At 44.5% G+C, this 18,465-nt stretch overlaps 1 protein-coding gene across 13 annotated transcripts in view; it reads left to right on the forward strand.

Moving 5' to 3' along the window:
• Positions 1-3,135: 3,135 nt before the first annotated feature.
• The window catches only part of CCSER2 (coiled-coil serine rich protein 2), a 158,992-nt gene continuing 143,662 nt past the window's right edge, over positions 3,136-18,465 (forward strand). For 9 of the 13 annotated variants that reach the window (XM_089314123.1, XM_089314125.1, XM_051833009.3 and 6 more), the window contains exon 1: positions 3,136-3,362. The gene's annotated coding sequence lies outside the window, so the exon portion shown is untranslated. Of the gene's footprint in view, positions 3,363-4,041; positions 4,160-18,465 lie in introns of all 13 variants that reach the window. The other 4 variants (XM_089314124.1, XM_070057963.2, XM_051833007.3 and 1 more) reach the window with 1 other exon arrangement.

An 18,465-nucleotide genomic window follows, 5' to 3' on the forward strand; every position in this document is an offset into this window, starting at 1 on the left:
ACCACCCACCCAGCTTGGGCTGCCTTTCTCCCTTAACCTTGACCAAAGCAGGCTTCATACCCTCATGGGTTAGATTTCTGGGGAGACACATATTTGTAATTAAAACATTTTTTTCTGTATGTAATCGTTTTCTAAATAAAAAAAAATGTATTCGAGAAGGAGACAGAACTCAAGAATTCCCATGTGCGGGTTCATTCCCCAAACGACTGAAACAGGTCCTGGTGGGAGTCTAGGCCAGGAGCCAGGAAAGCAATTTAATTCTTCCAAGTGGGTGATGGGAAATCCAGTGACTTGAGCCATCACTGCCACTTCCCAGGGTCTGCATTAGCAGAAAGCTGGAGTCAAGAGTTGGAGCTGGATATCGAACCCAGGAACTCTGCTATGGGACACAAGCATCTTAACAGCTAGGCTAAACACCCACCCCTCTATATGTAAGTGGTCATCTGTTTTCTTAGATTCTGCATTTGTCTATTTTGCATCCATTAATCATAGGGTCAAACTAATGGCCAAATTAGTTTATACTTCACTGGCCATCCACTTTTGTGGGCGTGTGAAAATCATATTACAAACCCTCCAGACCAACCCCAACTTTATAACCCCAAGCACTCCTTTTATTTAACTCTCACATATCAAACCAGTATTTCTTCTGCTCCAAATCACCCCAGGCCAGGTACCAGAAGGCTAGAGACTACTCTTAGACTCTAGAGGGGTCTGACATCATTCAAACTAGTCACCCCAAAGCTGTTTCCACTTTCCTGTTCTGCCCTTCCACAGAAACTCCAGCAGCAGTTCTGGCTCTCACTTCCCCTCTCTCCTACTTCTGCCTCCTGACCAAGCTCGTGTTTTCCATGTGGCATTGCGTGCTCCCAGCTCCCCGGAAATGTAACAAAGATCTTCTTTCAATGCCTTAACCTCTCTGTGTCATCACAATCATCTCTATAAATTAGAATCTTGTGAGTACATTTAAAAAAAAAGATTTATACTTTCTCTCTGTCTCTCACTAACTCTGCCTTTCAAAAAAAAAAAAGATTTATTTACTTATTTGAAAGGCAGAGTTACAGAGAGGTAGAGATGGAGAAAGAGGTCTTTCCACCTACTGGTTTACTCCCCAGATGGGTGCAATGGCCAGAGCTGAGCTGATCTGAGGCCAGGAGCCAGGAGCTTCCTTTAGGTCTCCCACATGGGTGCTAGGACCCACGCACTTAGGCCATCTTCATTGCTTTCCCAGGCCATTAGTAGAGAGCTAGATCAGAAAAGGAGCAACCGGGTCTTAAACCAGCGCTGATATGGGATGCTGGTACTGCAGGCTGCGGCTTTACCCATGTGTGCCACAGCACTGGCCCCCTGTGAGTATATTTTGAAATTAGTGGCTAGGGGTCGGCCCTGTGGTGCAGCGGGTTAAAGCCTTGACCTGTAGTGCCGGCATCCCATAAGGATGCTGGTTCCAGTTCTGGCTGCTCTACTTCTGTTCCAGCTCTCTGCTGTGGCCTGGGAAAGCAGTCGAAGATGGTCCACGTTCTTGGGCCCCTGCATCCATATGGGAAACCCAGAACAAGCTCCTGGCTTTTGATCAGCACAGCTCCAGCCATTGCCAGTGGATGGAAGATCTCTCTCTCTCTGTCTCTCTGTAACTCTGTCTTTCCAATAAATAAAATAAACCTTAAAAAAAAAAAAGAAAAGAGAAAGTAGTGGCTAACAGAAGTAGAATCAATGTGACATAATGACAACCAAGGGAATGAGGAAATTGGGACCAAGGCAAAATAGACATAGAGAAAATTAGATGAAGCTGGGGCTACTCCTACAAGCACCCAGGAAGCCGCCTACCTTTGTAGAGCAGGAAGAGAAGGTGACTTCGAACTTGCCTACTGCAGAGAGCTCACATGACAGGCCAAGTACTTAGGGAGTCATCGGAGACAACCCAGCAGTTCAGAGATGCAAAGCTCTTCCTGCTGATGTTTCTTTCCCACTTCCTCTGGAGGCTACTGGGAACGCAGCACCTTCCTTAGCTCCGCGGACAGGCTGTGGGGAGTCGTTTCTTTACCATCTCTCCATCCAGCAGACGGCATAAACCCCAAAACGCATTTTAGTAATGCCTCTCTCCAGTGCTGATCTAAAGGATGCGCTCAAGTTCTGTCTGGCGTTTGCTTTTGCAGCGATCTCACTTAATCCTGAAAGTGTGGAGCCTTTTAGACCTACTTTTTTTTTCTCATATTAAGCACACATATTATTATCCAAAAATTCAGTCTTTACATACAGAGGTCGATCTAGAAAATGTCAGGCTTTTTTCTAAATATATGAGTATATTATTATATGAAATGTGGGTTTATAAATCCCCCGGCCACGTACAACCTCCACATGTACAACCCATGTGGAGACATGTTAGAAGTGGGTATTTTTCCAACACATTCCCCTTAAATGTTATTCATTGCAGCAAGCTGCTGGGGCCGACAAACGAAGGCGCTTCCAGGGCTCTAACTGCCACCCTGATGCATAAGGTTTCCAAGCAAGAGAGCTCTCAAAATCAAGTCCGGCCACTGAGGAAGGGAGGAGGAGAAGGGGTGGCCTTTGGGGGAATGGAAACCCCAAAGGGGAGCCGGTTCCTGGCACAAGGAACCCAGGCGCGCGGAGGTACTGCGTGGTTCTGAATGTCAGCACTCAGGGCTGAGGCCCCTTTTCCCTCAGCCTCAGCCGGAACCAGGGTGTTGGGGCGGCAGGCTGCGTGCGTGGTTCGGGCAGGGGCACTTGAGCGGCCTCGGTCAGTCCCAGGGCTCAGACCGCTCCTGACTTTCCGGAGCCTGGAGGACGCACGAGCTGACAGGTTTCACCGCGGTCGAGCATCAAATGTTCGTCCGAGCAGCTTCCCACAGGTGTGGTCAGCACCAGCCAGGGTAGGCGGCGGGGGTTGGGCCGAGCAAAGACCTGAGTCAGGGGGCAGAAAGGCAAGGTCAGCGGAGCGGGGCGGGGCCTGAGGTGGGGGGCGGAGCCTGGGAGAGGCTGGCGAGCGGGCGGGGCGGGGCCACAGGTGGGCCGAGGCCAGAGCTGGGCTGCAGGGGCGGGCCCGAAGGCGGGGCCTAGAGCCCTGGGGCTGGCGCGTGCGCAGCGTCTCTCGAGGGGGCGGGGCTGCGCGCGCGCGGTGCGCGGGCCCTGGAGGGCGGAGTCCAGGCGGGCGCAGGCCGAGGGAGGGGGCGCGGTGGCTCTGGGGTCCGGCGCTCCCTCAGGCCGCGGACGCGATGCTGGGTGCTGCGGCTCGGCCGGCGGGATCGGCGGCGATGTGACGGGCGGCCTCTCGTCTCACCTTCCGTCCTCGGGCCCACAGGTCGCTGGGCGACCCGCAGCTGAGGAGGCAGCACGATCCCCGCACGGTGAGTGGCCGGGGTCAGTGCTGGAGTAGGGGCCGGGGTCAGGGCGGGCGCCGGAGGCTGCCTGGGGACTGTGGGGGCGCGGTCCGATCTGCGGTGGCGGTAGAGGCCCGGGCGTCCGGGGGCAAGCGGTGGCGCCCTGCGGCCTCCAGCTCTGCCGCGCGACCCTGCCGAGCCCCCTGCGAAGCGTTCGAGGCCGGCGGGCGTGGACCCGGGAGGCCGACGCCCCCCGGCCCGCGGGGCTGTGGCAGCGCCCCGGGCCTCGGGCAGCTGGGGCTGCCGCCTTGCTCTACGGGGAAATCGCGGCGAAAGGCTCGGAGACCGGTGATTTCAAGAGCCAGGATGCTTGGGAGGGTTAATGGGGAAAGTACCGGCGTTCCCCGAATGAGCGGATATTTATTAACAACAGTTAATAAATGGGCCAAAACAAAGACACACCCTAAGCACCCTAAAATCTAATCGGAGATAAAACTTGGGCCGTGGTGGGGTGGGGAGAGGCGCGGAAATCCCACCGTCCCTTGTAGGTTCAGATGTTTTTCTCTCTCTCCTCCTAAAACATGTTATTTTTATACATTTTTTTAATGCACCCACTTTTTTTTTTGACAAAGTGAAAGCAGGAATGACTTCTTTGAGGTGGTCGGCTTGAGTTCCAGTCTCAATAATTGCAAATTCATCTTTGTAGGCTGCCCAGCCAATTAGGCTTGCTGTCCCCAGACTAGGCCTTCGCAGTGTGGAAATTACTGATGCACGGACTCTTCTTCGTGGCCCCAGATTGAAATGCTGGTGTTTCACTCCTATAGGTGAGAGACACGGAGCCTCAGGCTTTTAAATCCAGGCGTTCGAAAAGGCATCCCTCTTCTCCTGGCCTTGAACTAATTATTGATAGAACCTATTTGGTCATTTAAAAAAAAATAAAAATATCATCTAGTAGACTAGTTAGTAGAGTGGAGATAGAAGCTCCTTAAGCAAAGGGATTTAAGATCTTTCTTTTGCAAATAATAGGTGCAAAACATCTTATCTGATCAGGATAAGGATGTCAACATTCCTGAATGTTTTGCTTGAAGTCAGTCTCAGTTTTATTACTGCTTGCTTACCTTCATTTATTAAATCACTTTACTATTTTCTGTTCTCAACAACACTAACTTAAAATAATCTTTAGGCTAAAAATACACACTTGATTGAACCCTTTAGCCATAATTCATACTGTTTTCCTTCAGTCTTGTATTAACATGCCGTACCAAGAAAGTGCTAGAAGCCATCCTCAGGGCAGGAAATCTCCATTAAATGTTTTTAAACATTATGCCAGACCTGCGTTTGTTGCCTTGACCCAGCTCCTTTGACGTATGGAGGAAGAACAGGAGTGTGATTTCATGACTGGAAATCCTTCAGTGGTTTCCCGTTGTCTTTATTCTCAGTTTCTGGTGCTTGGTCCACCTTCTGGTTTGCCTGCCCTCACTCACCGTGCAGGACTCCTTGCGGTTTGTAGAAGATGACATCTTCCTTTGTGGTTTTGCACTGCTCCCTCTGTTGAGAATTCTTCTTTGCCTTGCAAACAACTTGCCCTTCAACACCTTACCAAAATATTACCTGCGTCTTGTCCAGACATCTCATCCTTCTTTATCGACCGATCCAATAATACACTGTCTGTTGGTTGGTAGTGTTTTTTCTATGTCTCTGTCTCCAGCAGGTTCTTGGGCTTCTTAGGAAAGGCACCTTTGCAGCTCCAGCGCATACTGTTGTGTGGCACAAGTGCTCAGGAAGTGGACTGAATGCGTTTTTGTGAATGCAGCTGTAAGATAGGTGAAATGTGTTAGACTGACTTTCAATATGGGAAAACCTACAAAAGATGATTGCACAGGGCACTAGAAGTAAAGATTGTTGCTGGTTAGGAATGAAATCTGAGGACAGGAAGAAACAACCCATTTTATGATGCAGGGGTAAAACGGGGCTTGGCCAGTAATGATGCTGCTGCATTGGTCCCAGGGCTTTGAGGGACAGTAACTTTTTTTTTGTTAATGGGCCTGGCATGTAACAGCCTTTTTTTTTTTTTTAATTTAATATTTATTTATTTATTTGAGAGGCAGAGTTACAGAATAAAGGAGAGGCAGAGAGGTCTTCCATCCGCTGGTTTTACTCCCTAAATGACCACAATGGCCAGAGCTGGGCTGATCTGAAGCCAGGAGCCAGGAACTTCCTCAGGGTCTTCCATGTGATTACAGGGGCCCAAGCACTTGGGCCATCCCCCATTGCTTTCCCAGGCCATTAACAGGGAGCTGGATCAGAAGTGGAGCAGCCGGGATGTGAACTGGCACCCATATGGGAAGCCGGCTGGCTTCGCACGTGGAGGCCTAAGTTACTACACCACCGTGCTACCCTGAGGGGCAGTAATTTGCTGGAGATCTGGTAGATAGAAAAGTACAGAGCTAAGTACAGTCCACATCTTCTGATTATCTTTGTATTTCAGTTTTGCCCCAGTTTCCTAATTGTGAATCTTAATTGTTTTATAATCTGAGTGGGGTAATGAGAAACTTGAGTGTGTGTTGGAAAAGGAATCTACTAGACTTGAAAGAATTGATTATTTCATTCAATTATAAAACATTTTGACTCTACGCAGTATGTCTCATATCTCCTGACCTCTTGCTGGTATATTTTTTACTCTTTTATGGTGTTTTGGGCCAAGGAGGTTGCCAGTTTTTCAGAGTGAGAGGGGGTCTGTTCTTGTACTTTTTCCTTCCTTGAATCATCAGCTGCCACTCCGAAGACTTAACAGCCCTTGATTGGCTAAGAAACATGATCATTCATCTGGGGATACAGGAGAAACCAAACCTTCACCATTCTACTCAGCCAGACAGTTTTAACTGCCGTGCTGGCAGGCCTCTCTCCACATCCCCATAACAAGTGGCTGCTGATCGCCATATGGAGATCCCACATACAGTTAGGCTTTGATGGTAAAATGAGATTTTAATATAATAAGGTTCCAGCTGGCTAATAGCATGGCTAAAATTACATGCATGGCTGGTCTGTATGTGAGAAGAGCCTATCTGATTACTCCTTTGTGATAGATAGGTTTTTAGGGAAAAAAATTGATGGTTATGTGGTTTCATGCCTTAGAAAAGTCAGTTTTGAAATGTGTACTTAGTGTGGTGGGTCTGATTAATTCCAACAGGCCTTTCATTTTATAAATAACCTAATGGTGAAAGAAAGAAAAAAAAATCAGGGTAAATTCTTGAGTTTTTTTAATTTATTTATTATTATAACCAAGAGCATAAATGTAATGTTTAATATTTGCTTTCATATTTAATGTTTTCTTTTTGCCATAGTTTTTCTACCTATAGATTATTGCACGAAGTTACTGTGAGTTATCTATTTCTTAACAACTGGACATCTGGGTTGCTTACTGTTTTACTAGTAATGCAGTTTGTCGGTAGCTGTTCATCATTGTGCTGCTTTCCTTAGGCTAAGGGCTGAAAAGGGGATTATAGGATTGGAGTATGAAGAAAGTTTTATCCATTTTGAAAAAATTGGCTAGATTCACTTCGGAAAGGCACTTATTTATACTGCTCCCAGCAGAGTTGATCAGTTCTGTCATACTTCTATAGACTTTTGTTTTTAAAAGATTTACTTACTTGAATAGGTAAACCAAACAAAGTAACCTCCTTTTTTTTTTTTTTTTTGATAAATGAGTACTTTCTTTTTCTAATAAACTATGGTAAATTTTAGACAAATCAAAATTTTCGTGAAAGTGATATAGAGGTTAATTGAAGCTTGTGTTGCTTTATGATTAACCAGGGGGTTGTTTTTGATTTAACTCTTACTGTTAATCATTGTAAAAAAACATGAAAGCAGAATCTGGGTTATCTGCTTCCTTCAGGGAGCCAGTCGTTCTAGATGAGACAGTCTAGCATGATGGTTAATGTGGAGTGGGTGCTGGGATCTATCCTGGTCCTTGGCATGGAGTTTCTGAATCTTCAAAGCAACACTAGACAGTTCTTTTAGTGTCTTTATTTTTTGGATGAGAATTTAGAGATAGAGTGATCTGTCAAAGGTAACAGAGCTGATGAATAATGGAACTGAAACTCAGACCATCTGCTTTTAAAAGGCACTATTTCAGGAGTAGGCTGTAGATCTCCCATCCCCCTGTTGGACTCTGGCTCCTGACTCTTGCTTCCTCCTAGTACAACCTGGGAGGCAGTGGTGATGGATCAAGTCATTGGGTTCTTGCCACCCACATGGGAGACTTGGGTTAAAGTTTCTACCTCTTGGTTTTATCCTGACCCAGTCCCAGCTATGGGGGCCATCTGGAGTTGAGCTAGTAGATCGGAGTGCGCTTGCTCTCTCTGCCCTGAAATAGATAAAAACTTCAAAAGGCATCATTTCGAAAATATATTATTTTGTTTGCTAAGGATTTGGACGTCATCCCTTTGGCATTGTAAAGATATTCAGTGCTTCAAAGTAAGGGGAGGATATTTCCTTTGGGGAGATGTGACAGTTTGGAAATATACTGAATTGTGTTCTGACAAGAAGTGCTTGAACTAGGTGGTACAAGAGAAATGAAGCCTAAATTGTGAGGGGGATTCGAGATCAGGGATATTTGGAAAGATGTAGGACTCTGTAACTGATTTGTTAGAATGTGGTAGGTGGAGGGTTGATTTGGAAGGCCTCAAGTGGGGTTATGTCACAAGAATGTGTGCTCACGGTGCTTTGTCATGTTTCCCTCACTGCACCGACCGCCATTTCTTGTACCTAACCTAGTGACACGTCTACCTCCCGCACTGGCTTGTGTGCTTGTCGAGGACAGGGACTGAGTGGAAGGCAGGAGAGACTGACTACAGGATGAGATGCTGCAGGAAGAAGTGCGAGATTGCACTGGGAAACACCAAGGCACAGAAGTGAGAGAGGCACAGGAAGATGAGGAAGCTCCAGCCTGGAATAGTAGAGCTCTTGTGAGGGAGAGGGGAGGTAAATTTTAGCACTAACAGTTCTGGCTGGTGTGGCCTGATGTTGACGAGCTGATGGCCAGTGGTACATAGAATGAAGTTGTTTTTCCTTTGTTATTGATGACTTCTCCCACCCCCAGCCCCCCAATAAATTTCTTAGTATCCTGGGGGCTTGCTTCCTCTTTTGGCCTCTAACTTGTGCTTGCTGCAGATACTGATGCTGGGGTGTGACTCAGCCTATTGAAATCACCCAGTCAGGACACTGGTTTCTTTTTAAGTGACTCAGCTAGAGTATGTTAGGTGTAACCTCTTGAGTTCTGCTGAATCAATTTCTTGGGAGTTACTTTTCCTGCCCTTAGAGACTTCTGGTTGGTTAAATTGCGGTTTGGAGCCATCAGGGAGTCAGGATTGTTAAAAGCTGGATTTATGAGAGCTAAAGGTGTTCTGTTTAGTTTCCCATGTTGATCAGTAGCTTAGTTTGAATGTAGCTGGATCAGCTTTGAGGATGGTCGGTCTTATTACCACAGATTATTCCAAATAATTAAGACTCTTGATGTGATTCTACAGTTACACAAGGTGTGGCAGCTGATTTAAAATTTCCTAGGAGGTAAAATTGCTTGCTTCCTAGGTTTGTTTTTCAGAGTCATTTAGGATACGAATTTGTCTTGGATTTTTCTGCTCTCATTTGCTTCAGATTGTCCTCACCTTCCACCCTCTGTCTAATCCCTCCCAGTTTTCATTGGCTTAGTTTCTGTATGTGGTAAGCAAGATAGGGAGGGGGAAAGAGGAAAAGCCGAGCAATTACTTCAGCTTTCCCCCCTTTGAGTGAGTGCCCCCCCCCCCCATTCCTAGCCATTCCAGTTGGGGTGGGCTCCTGCTCTGTGTGTGGGAATGGGTGGTGCAGGATGCAGCTCTTGAGCTGAGAAACAACCGGTATCTCAGGGGTTTGAGCCTTGTTTTGGAGGGTATTGAAAAGCTCAAGTGATAATCGTGGAAGTTAGCAAGTGCTTTCTGTTTCCTGGCATTCTCCTTTTTAAAATCCAAAAATTAGAGGCTGGCTTTGTGGCGATGCTGGCGTCCCGACTCAGAGTGCTGGTTCGATGGTTGAAGTTGTGGCTACTCTGCTTCCGATCTACTTCCCTGTCCCTGGGAAAGCAGCCGATGATGGACCAAGTGCTTAGGTTCCTGCCACCCATGTGGAGGACTTGGATGGAGTTTTTGGCTTCTGGCTTTACCCTGGCACAGCCCTGGCTGTTGTGGCCATTTGACAAAACCAGCAGATGGAAGGTCCCTCTCTGTGTCATTCTGACTTGCGAATAAATAAATAAATCTTAAAAACATAAGATGCAAAAAATAAATCCAAGCCCTGTTTCTTTGGATTAGTTGCCTATACAGCCCTCCAAGATATCAAAATCTTTGATGACTGAGTGGCTAGCATATACACTAGGGACCATGAAGAGAGGCAGACACCAGAAGGTACTTAGAGTTGTTGTTGTCATCATATTAATGATATTTGGTTGCAGCCTGAGTGCTTTGGGGGAAATTTGAGAGCTTTCTCTGACCATTATGTCTTGGCAGCCAGTGATAGGGTTGAGAGTAATGGTTTTTTCAGAAGACCATCGCTTAGAAAAGACTACTCGTAATAGCTGCTGAAATGTGTAGAATGTCCTGGTAATATCTTGGCAGAGTTGGTGGGCCAGTGTACAGGAACCACCCAGGTGATATTGTCAAGAGGTGAGGAAGCCCAGATAGCTGTCTTTTTTTTTTTTTTTTTTTTTTTTTGATGGCTTTCTTCCTTTCCTCCTCAAAGATCCATTTCTTTGGAACATGAAGGAAATTCATTTTAGCCTAATCTGTGTACTCATAAATGAATTGATTTTATCCTAATCTGTGTACATATATATGATATAGTATATATATACACCCTGTGTATTTCCCTCTTTCAAATGAAGATAGTGACTAGTGGGGAGAGGTGTTGAAGAATGCCCTCCATTCCCCACCCCAACCCCCAGAGCCCTGGCCTGTTATTTTCTAGTACAGAGTGAGTGAATTTTCCTAAGTTCAAAATGGCAGCTTTTATTCTTTTATTTAAAAAATAAATATTATCTGAAAGGCAGAGAGAGAGAGAGACTGACAGACAGACAAGAGCCATCTTCTCTATGCTGGTTCATTCACCAAATGCCTGTACCAGAGAGGGCTTGGCCAGGAGCCCAGAACTCAATCTGAGTCTCCCACAGGGGTAGCATGGACCCAGGAACTTGAGCTATCACCTGCTGTCTCCCAGGACGTGCTTTAACAGGAGGTTGGATTCAGGAGCCAGAGCCAGGTATCAAACCCAGGTTCATCCTCCCTGGGTGCCTTTTCTTGGTGGTGGGGAGGGGCATATACATAAAATAATTTTTTTTATTTGAAATTCAGAGTTACAGAGAGAGGGAGGGAGAGAGAGAGGGAGAGCAAAAGCTAGAGTGAGAGAGAGAGAATCTTCGATTCGATGATTCACTGTGGACCATAGGCTGGGGCTGGGCCAGGCCGAGGCCAGGAGATGGGAGCTTTCTCAGGTCTCCCATGTGGGTATAGGGGGCCCAAGCACTTGAGTCATCTTCTGCTGTCTTCCCAGGGGCATTAGCAGGGAGGTGGATTGGAAGTGGAGCAGCTGGGACACAAACTGGTGCCTACATGGGATCACTATGCCATGACTCCACCTCAGATGTGGGTGTCTTAACTGCTAGGCTAAACACTCACCCCTGGAATACTTTCATAAAAAAGAAAACCATTTTTAGAAATTCAAAGAAAAATTTAGATTGAAATGTAAATGAGCCTTTTAGGGAAAATTTTGATGGCTACTCTTTCACCTCCTCTTTCTTTTCTTTAATGTACCTGAGCATCCTTTTACTATAATTGTTTATGAATATTGAGTTGATATCTGAGATGAATCCAGAAATCCTGTTGAAAGCACTTATTACAGTTACAGCACTTTATGTGCCTCTTTCTGTGGTTCATTTATGTTTGACCAAGTAGTAATCAATACTGAGTGCTGGAGCGTCTTTTCTATTGCTTCTTAATCCACTTAATTGGTCTTTCTCTGGATTTTCCTCCTTTATTTACTGATTTGTCCTTCTGAATTTTGGAATTCAAAAGATCTGATCAGGTGCTCTTATTGCTGAAGAAATCTGTGGCTCCTTGTTGTCTACAGAAGTTAGTTTGCCTTCTTTTTTACTTCTTTCTTCCTGCCGGCACATGCCCTCTGCTCTGTGGGATTGGAATTGCTCCCTTAGGGATTCCAAGGCACATCTGATGTTTCTTACATAGGACTACAGAATAAAGGTCAGATTCTGTATCAGGATACAGCCAATCTTCCCTGAGTTGCCTCAGCTCTATTAAAACTCAGTCCCTAGGGGCCAGCGCCATGGCGCAGTAGGTTAACGCCCTGGCCTGAAGCGCCAGCATCCCGTATGGGCGCCAGTTCTAGTCCTGGCTGCTCCACTTCCCATCCAGCTCTCTGCTATGGCCTGGGAAAGCAGTAGAAGATGGCCCAAGCCCTTGGGCCCCTGCATTCTCGTGGGAGACCCGGAAGAAGCTCCTGGCTTCAGATGGGTGCAGTTCCAGCTGTTGCAGCCAATTGGGAAGTGAACCATCAGATGAAAGACCCCTCCCTCTCTCCCTCCCTCCCTCCCTCCCTCTCTCCCTCTCTCTCTCTCTCTCTCTCTCTCTGTCTCTGCCTCTCCTACTCTCTCTGTATAACTCTTTCAAATAAATAAATAAATCTTAAAAAAAAAAAAAAACTCAGTCCCTAGATTTGATTCTTCTCCTTCCATCTCCATTAGTGTTCTCGCTGTCACCATCTTATAGGTTACCCATGTTTCTGTAAAGTATCTTTGTCAGTTCTACATCTCATTAGTTACTAATTTCTATTACAATCCAGCAAAGTTTTTTTTTTTTTTTTTTTTGCCACTTCCTGTGTTCCTCACTTATTGGTACTACTGAGAGGATGAATCAGAGAAGACCAGTCCACTATCCATGAAGATGATACCTCTATGCCCTTGTACCTGCCATTCCCCTCCCTGCTACCATTCATTTTAGCAATCTCATTAAACTACTTTGTCTTCCTAAGAGCCCGGTGTAGTGTCTCTTCACGTAGTAAAGCTACCAGGCATATTTTCCTCGTGCCTCTTCCACTCATAGTTCATATTGTTACTTGTCTTGTTCTAACATTTCACAGTTTGTTGTAGTACTTGTTATAGTTTGTTTTCCTCTTGCCCAAACTTCCAGACACTCAGTACATTTTTGTTGAATGAATGATTGAATAAAGAAAATAATTACTCAGCATTGACCTAGTTTGATTGACCCATTGGATTGGTTATTTACATAATTTATACAGAACATAAAAATGAGCAATGTAAATATCATTCTTAAACACAGAATCATATCCCAAGGAGTGTTAGGAAATTGATGCTTTATTAAATATTCTCACTGATAAATAAAGAGATGTGTTGATGATTTTCTTATATCACAAATCTGTTTTTGTTTGCATTTTTTTCTCCCCTCTAGTTTTATTTTTTTCCCCTCCTTGACAGTTCTATTTGATTGTTGTCTGTTTGGATGTTAGCCATGCTTTCACCCTAAAAGTCAACATATTTTAAAACTCAGTTCCTAAACTTGATCCCCCTGCTGCCTTCTTTAGTGTTTTCTCCATCATCATCTTGAACATTACGTAGTTTCTCTGCAGTATCTTTAAGTCTCACTTCTGTATCTAATCAGTTAATAAGTTCTGTTATAATTCCAGAAACATCTTCTGGCTCTTTCCTGTGTTCCTGACTTATTAGTACTAATATAGAGGCTACTAAGGGAATGTCCCAGTCCACACATGATTATGATACATTGTGATGAGCATAGTAATAGAATCAGTGAAGTATCTAGGACACTATTAGGAGATAGGAAAGAAGCAACGTGTTTTTTCTACTCTCATGTACTACTCAGTACTGCACTTTTTTTTTTTTTTTTAAGGATTTATTCATTTGAAAGTCAGAGTTACACAGAGAAGGAGAGGGAGAGAGAGAGAGAGAGGGAGAGAGAGAGATCGATCTTCCATCTGCTGGCTCACTCCCCAAGTGGCTGCAATGGCTGGAGCTGCATGGATCTGAAGCCAGGAGCTAGGAGCTTCTTCCAGCTCTTCCCACGCAGGTGCAAGGGCCTAGGGACTTGAGCCATCTCCACTGCCTTCCCAGGCCACAGCAGAGAGCCGGATCAGAAGTGGAGCTGCTGGGAGTCGAATTGGCGCCCATATAGGATGCTAGGCACTGCAGGTGGCAGGTTTACCACTATGCCACAGCACCAGCCCCAGTACAGCACTTCTGACACTAGATGTAGGGGGATTGTTTCCCTAGACACCAAATAATTCTGACGACAGATGTTTTAGCAGACACCAATGGGATGTCCTACAATTTAATTCCAGTCTGATGCTGTCTATCTGGAGATAGCCTCAGATCCCAAAGGATTCCAAAGGATAAAGTCTCACAAGATTGCAGCTCACTTCAGATGCCAATTGCAAGCCCCAGGTTGTAACTTGTGTTTATGACTGACCAGCCATAAATCATGGATCCCATGACCTCTCGTTGGATTCAGTTAATTTGCTAGAGCAGCTCAGGGAACTCATGGAAATACTTTACTTTGATTGATCTATTTGTAACTTTAATACAGAGGTTATAGGTGAACAGCCAAATGAAAGAGATGAGTAGGACAAGACCTTTGGGAAGGAATGTGGAATTTCTGTGCCTTTCTGGGAATACTGCCCTCTAGGTAACTCTGTGTATTCTGTGATTTGGAAGCTATCTGAGTGAACCCTGATCTTTGGGATTTTTATGAGGCTCCTTCTGTTGGCATGTTTGATTACATCAGTGGCCATTGGTGATCAGCTCAACCTTTTACCCCTTGGCCCTCCCTGGGGATTGAAGGGTAGGGATGAAAGTTCCAACGCTCTAATCATGCCTTGATCTTTTTGGTGATCAGCCCCCACCCTGAAGCTATCTAGGAATTCCCAGTCATTTTGTTAAGATACAGCAGATACTTCTATTACTCCAGAGATTCCAAAGGTTTTAGATGGTTTGTGCCAGGAATCAGGGGCAGAGGCCAATATATATTTTTTATATCAGAAAATCACAGGCACCTTGAGAGTAGAGAATATCTCTTTCATATATTCCTCAATTTTTACTCAGGCTACCACCAGCCTCCTTTGGGTCCTCATTACTATTTTAAGACCTTTCAATAGCTTACCCTGTCTAAACTCTCTTATTCTAATCTAGTTCATCATGCACCCTGTCATTATAAGAGTTGTCTCAAAAAAAAAAAAAAAAAAAAAGCTATATGTCTTTCCTCCTCCTGTTTTCACAGGATAAAACCCAGAAATAAAGTCTGGAATTCAGCAGCTTTGTCCAGACTTCCTTTTCTCATCTTCGACATGTGAACCTTCCATCCACTTTTTTGTCTGTATTCTGTTTCAGACACATTCACACATTTTCTGTCTTCATTATTATACTTATTCTCCCTCAACAATGTTTTATTCTTTGGTTACTGAAATTGTATTTATGCTTTGACTTGGTTCCTAATTGTTAAATCTGGTGCAGATCTTTTAGATGATCATACCACGTTCTTGACATACCATACTCTCTTTGCTTTCTAAGATGATCACGCTCTCCTGTTTCTTTTTCATATCTGTTCTCTCTCAGTTGTCTGTACTGTCTCTTACGTATTCACCCCATTTTCCTGTGTGGTTAGTGATGCTGCCAATATTACCCAGTTGCCCAAAGTACAAATCTGGGGAGCATCTTGCCTTCTGTTCTCATCTCATTTTTCATTAGTTGTCAAGTATTGCTGTTGGATCTGCTCCCTCTCCATTTCCTTTACTATTCCCTTGGGCTAGATATAATATCCTGAGTAGGCCACTATAAAATACCCTTTTAGAATATGTCTTGTGGCCTTTGGTATTCTATATAACATGTGTTCAGCAAATGCATGTTGGTTCCAGGCAGAGAAAATACCAAGGGCAAAATAGTTTAGGGTTGGTCATTCTGAAACAGTGCATGAATCATGGACTAATTCTTTTGTGTATATTAACTGTTGGTTTCTTAAATATCTTTTGTGAATGACATTGTTATGAAGTAATTTCTACTTTTTATAAGACATTTGCTTACGGATTGTTATGATTACAGGGAAAGAGCAAGTAAAGATGTGTGGAAACCGTGGTTTGGCTGGGATGAGTACAGATGATCCTGCAGGATATTTTCTTAATGATTTAGAAAAGAGCTATTCTGAGACTGCAAATAGATAAAAACTTGATCTTTAGTGTGGGGAATTGTAAGCTAATATAGCTGAGTAGTGCTTTGAAGGGATGCTGTTTAACTGCCAGTTAATACCCAGGAGAGGCTCGTGGTATCACTGTTGCATGTTCCTAGAAGGGACTGGTGTAATGTGCTGCTGCTGGAGTGGTAACATAATCACTGGGCTTCTGCATCATCTGATAGATTTCATAAGCGCAGCCGTTCCCTATGGAAGCACTATTTTCCAAACGCAAGTCTAGTCATACAACAGCACTTTGGTTTCTGGAAATTTTTCTTAGTTTGCTAACAGTAGGTCTTATGATTTGTCTTAATGTGGCATTAAAAAGGAGTGCAAATTTAACAGGATAAAGTCCTTTAATATTTAAGAATCCTTTATATTTTGAATGATATAGCAGATATTTCAAAAATAATTGAATTTCTATTTTGTATTTTGTTAGAGTGTTAGAAGTATTTTTTATTAGCTTTTGCTTTTTGGTTTATTGTTTATTCACTTTCTGATGACCTTAGGGGTATTTGAGGCTGGTACTAGATTCTCACCTGGATATGACCTTGGAAAATCTATTTGGGCATTTTGTCCTGTAGTATTTGAAAGTTGAGAGTGGAGGTGTATGTCATTTTGGTTTATATTCTGTAAAGGAGAAAACCTTTGGAGGAAATTGCCAAGGTGGTCCTGGCTGGATGAGTGGCATTTTGAGCCCCGTGAGTAGTGAGCACTTTTGATAGAGTTCTAAAAGAGCGCAGTGTGTTCCTGGGTCCTTGGGCAGTTTTTGATGTGGTTGGAAGGCAAGGTTTGTTGGGTATGGATGGGAGGGAGCAGTTACAAAGGAATGCCAAAGCCAGATTTTGAAGGGTTTTGTCATTTTAGGCATACTTATATTCCCTAGCCGTTTGTAACAGATTATGAGATTTCTCCAAGTTTCAAATTCCTTAAATCTGGGCCGGCGCCGCGGCTCACTAGGCTAATCCTCCGCCTAGCGGCGCCGGCACACCGGGTTCTAGTCCCGGTCGGGGCACCGGATTCTGTCCCGGTTGCCCCTCTTCCAGGCCAGCTCTCTGCTGTGGCCAGGGAGTGCAGTGGAGGATGGCCCAGGTGCTTGGGCCCTGCACCCCATGGGAGACCAGGAAAAGCACCTGGCTCCTGGCTCCTGCCATCGGATCAGCGCGGTGCGCCGGCCGCATCGCGCCAGCCGCGGCGGCCATTGGAGGGTGAACCAACGGCAAAGGAAGACCTTTCTCTCTGTCTCTCTCTCTCACTGTCCACTCTGCCTGTCAAAAAAAATAAATAAATAAAAAAAAATTCCTTAAATCTACAAAATGAGAGTAATAAAAATACCTACATCATAGGGTGATTGTGAGATGTAAATAAGATAATGTAAATAACTAGTACACAAGCATTTAATATTTGTTAGCTGCTGTCAGTATTGTTTTGAGGCATTTGTATTTTGGAGATTCTGAAGGATTTTAAGTTGAAAGGGGTTATAATCAGATTTATAATTTCAAGTATTAGCTCTGGAAAAGATTAGAAAATGAGTTGATGAGGAAGGAACTGAAGGCAGGGAATTAAGGTGGCATGTGCAAGGATACTGGCTAGAGGTTGGAAGAGGCTAGGGTGAGGATTGAGATGGTGTTGGAGAGGACAAGATGTGACTGAGAACTATTGCTAATTGTTACAAGCATTATGTTCTATCTAGTTGGGGAAATCTAAAGGGAGCTAGGACAATAGACTTCAAGGATAAAGAAAGACTCTCCAGATGAGAAACAGAGATTGTGTTCTCCTATTCTTAATAGAAGAGAGAGCTTAAGAGAATGGTTAGAGTCCCATGTATACCATTGCCCAGGACTTGAGAGCCAACTGCGCTGTCTTTGAGTGCCCAAATGGGGCTAGAACATTTGGATAATTCTAGATGAGTCTAGAGCAGTAACTTTGGATTCCACACATGGATTGCAAGCATCGCGAACCTGTTTGGAGTGTGGGAGAGACAAGGCATGAACCCCAAGTAGGCCCCAGCAGTACCTGGTATGAAACAGAGTAGGATGGGCCGGTGCCATGGCTCACTTGGCTAATCCTCCGCCTGCAGCGCCGACACCTTGGGTTCTAGTCCCAGTTGGGGTGCTGGATTCTGTCCTGGTTGCTCCTCTTCCAGTCCAGCTCTTTGCTGTGGCCCGGGAAGGCAGTGGAGGATGGCCCAAGTCCTTGGGCCCTGCACCTGCACGAGAGACCAGGAGGAAGCACCTGGCTCCTAGCTTCGGATCAGCACAGTGCGCAGGCCTTAGTGGCCATTTTGGGGGGTGAACCAATGGAAGGAAGATCTTTGTCTAACTCTGCCTGTCAAAACAAAAACAAAAACAAACAAACAAAAAAGAGCAGGATTAAGTTCCTAAGGGGTTGTAAGGGTTGCATTTTATTTGGATTTGAACTCTAGATTCTGTTTTTTTCTGAATGCAAAAGGAAGATCCGTCCCCGCTTACCAAAGTTTTGGGGACTTAACTAGGTTTTGCTAATTTTATAGCTTCGAAGCATCCTTTAAAACCATTTGGTATTTTGACATTTTTGTAGTGGAACATTTTGAAGTGTTACTATATAATCGTTTTGGATAAAGATATATTTCTACCTTTCTGTTTTGTTTTTGTAGTACTTTCTATATATTCCCCTTGAACAGTTTCCTTGGAAAGTTCAATTGTGGTGTTTGAAAAACTGCCTTTTGCAGTAAAGTGATTAGTTTTTTAATCTGTATACTAAGTTGAATATTTTTACCTTTCTTATATGGTATTATTGAAAGATTCTTTGATAATAGAGAACAAAGTTCTGTCTTGGGTATGACATGTGTTTCCTTG

Source organism: Oryctolagus cuniculus, chromosome 15, assembly GCF_051225735.1.
Source record: "Oryctolagus cuniculus isolate XC-2025 breed Fujian yellow rabbit chromosome 15, ASM5122573v1, whole genome shotgun sequence".
Lineage (NCBI taxonomy): Eukaryota > Metazoa > Chordata > Mammalia > Lagomorpha > Leporidae > Oryctolagus > Oryctolagus cuniculus.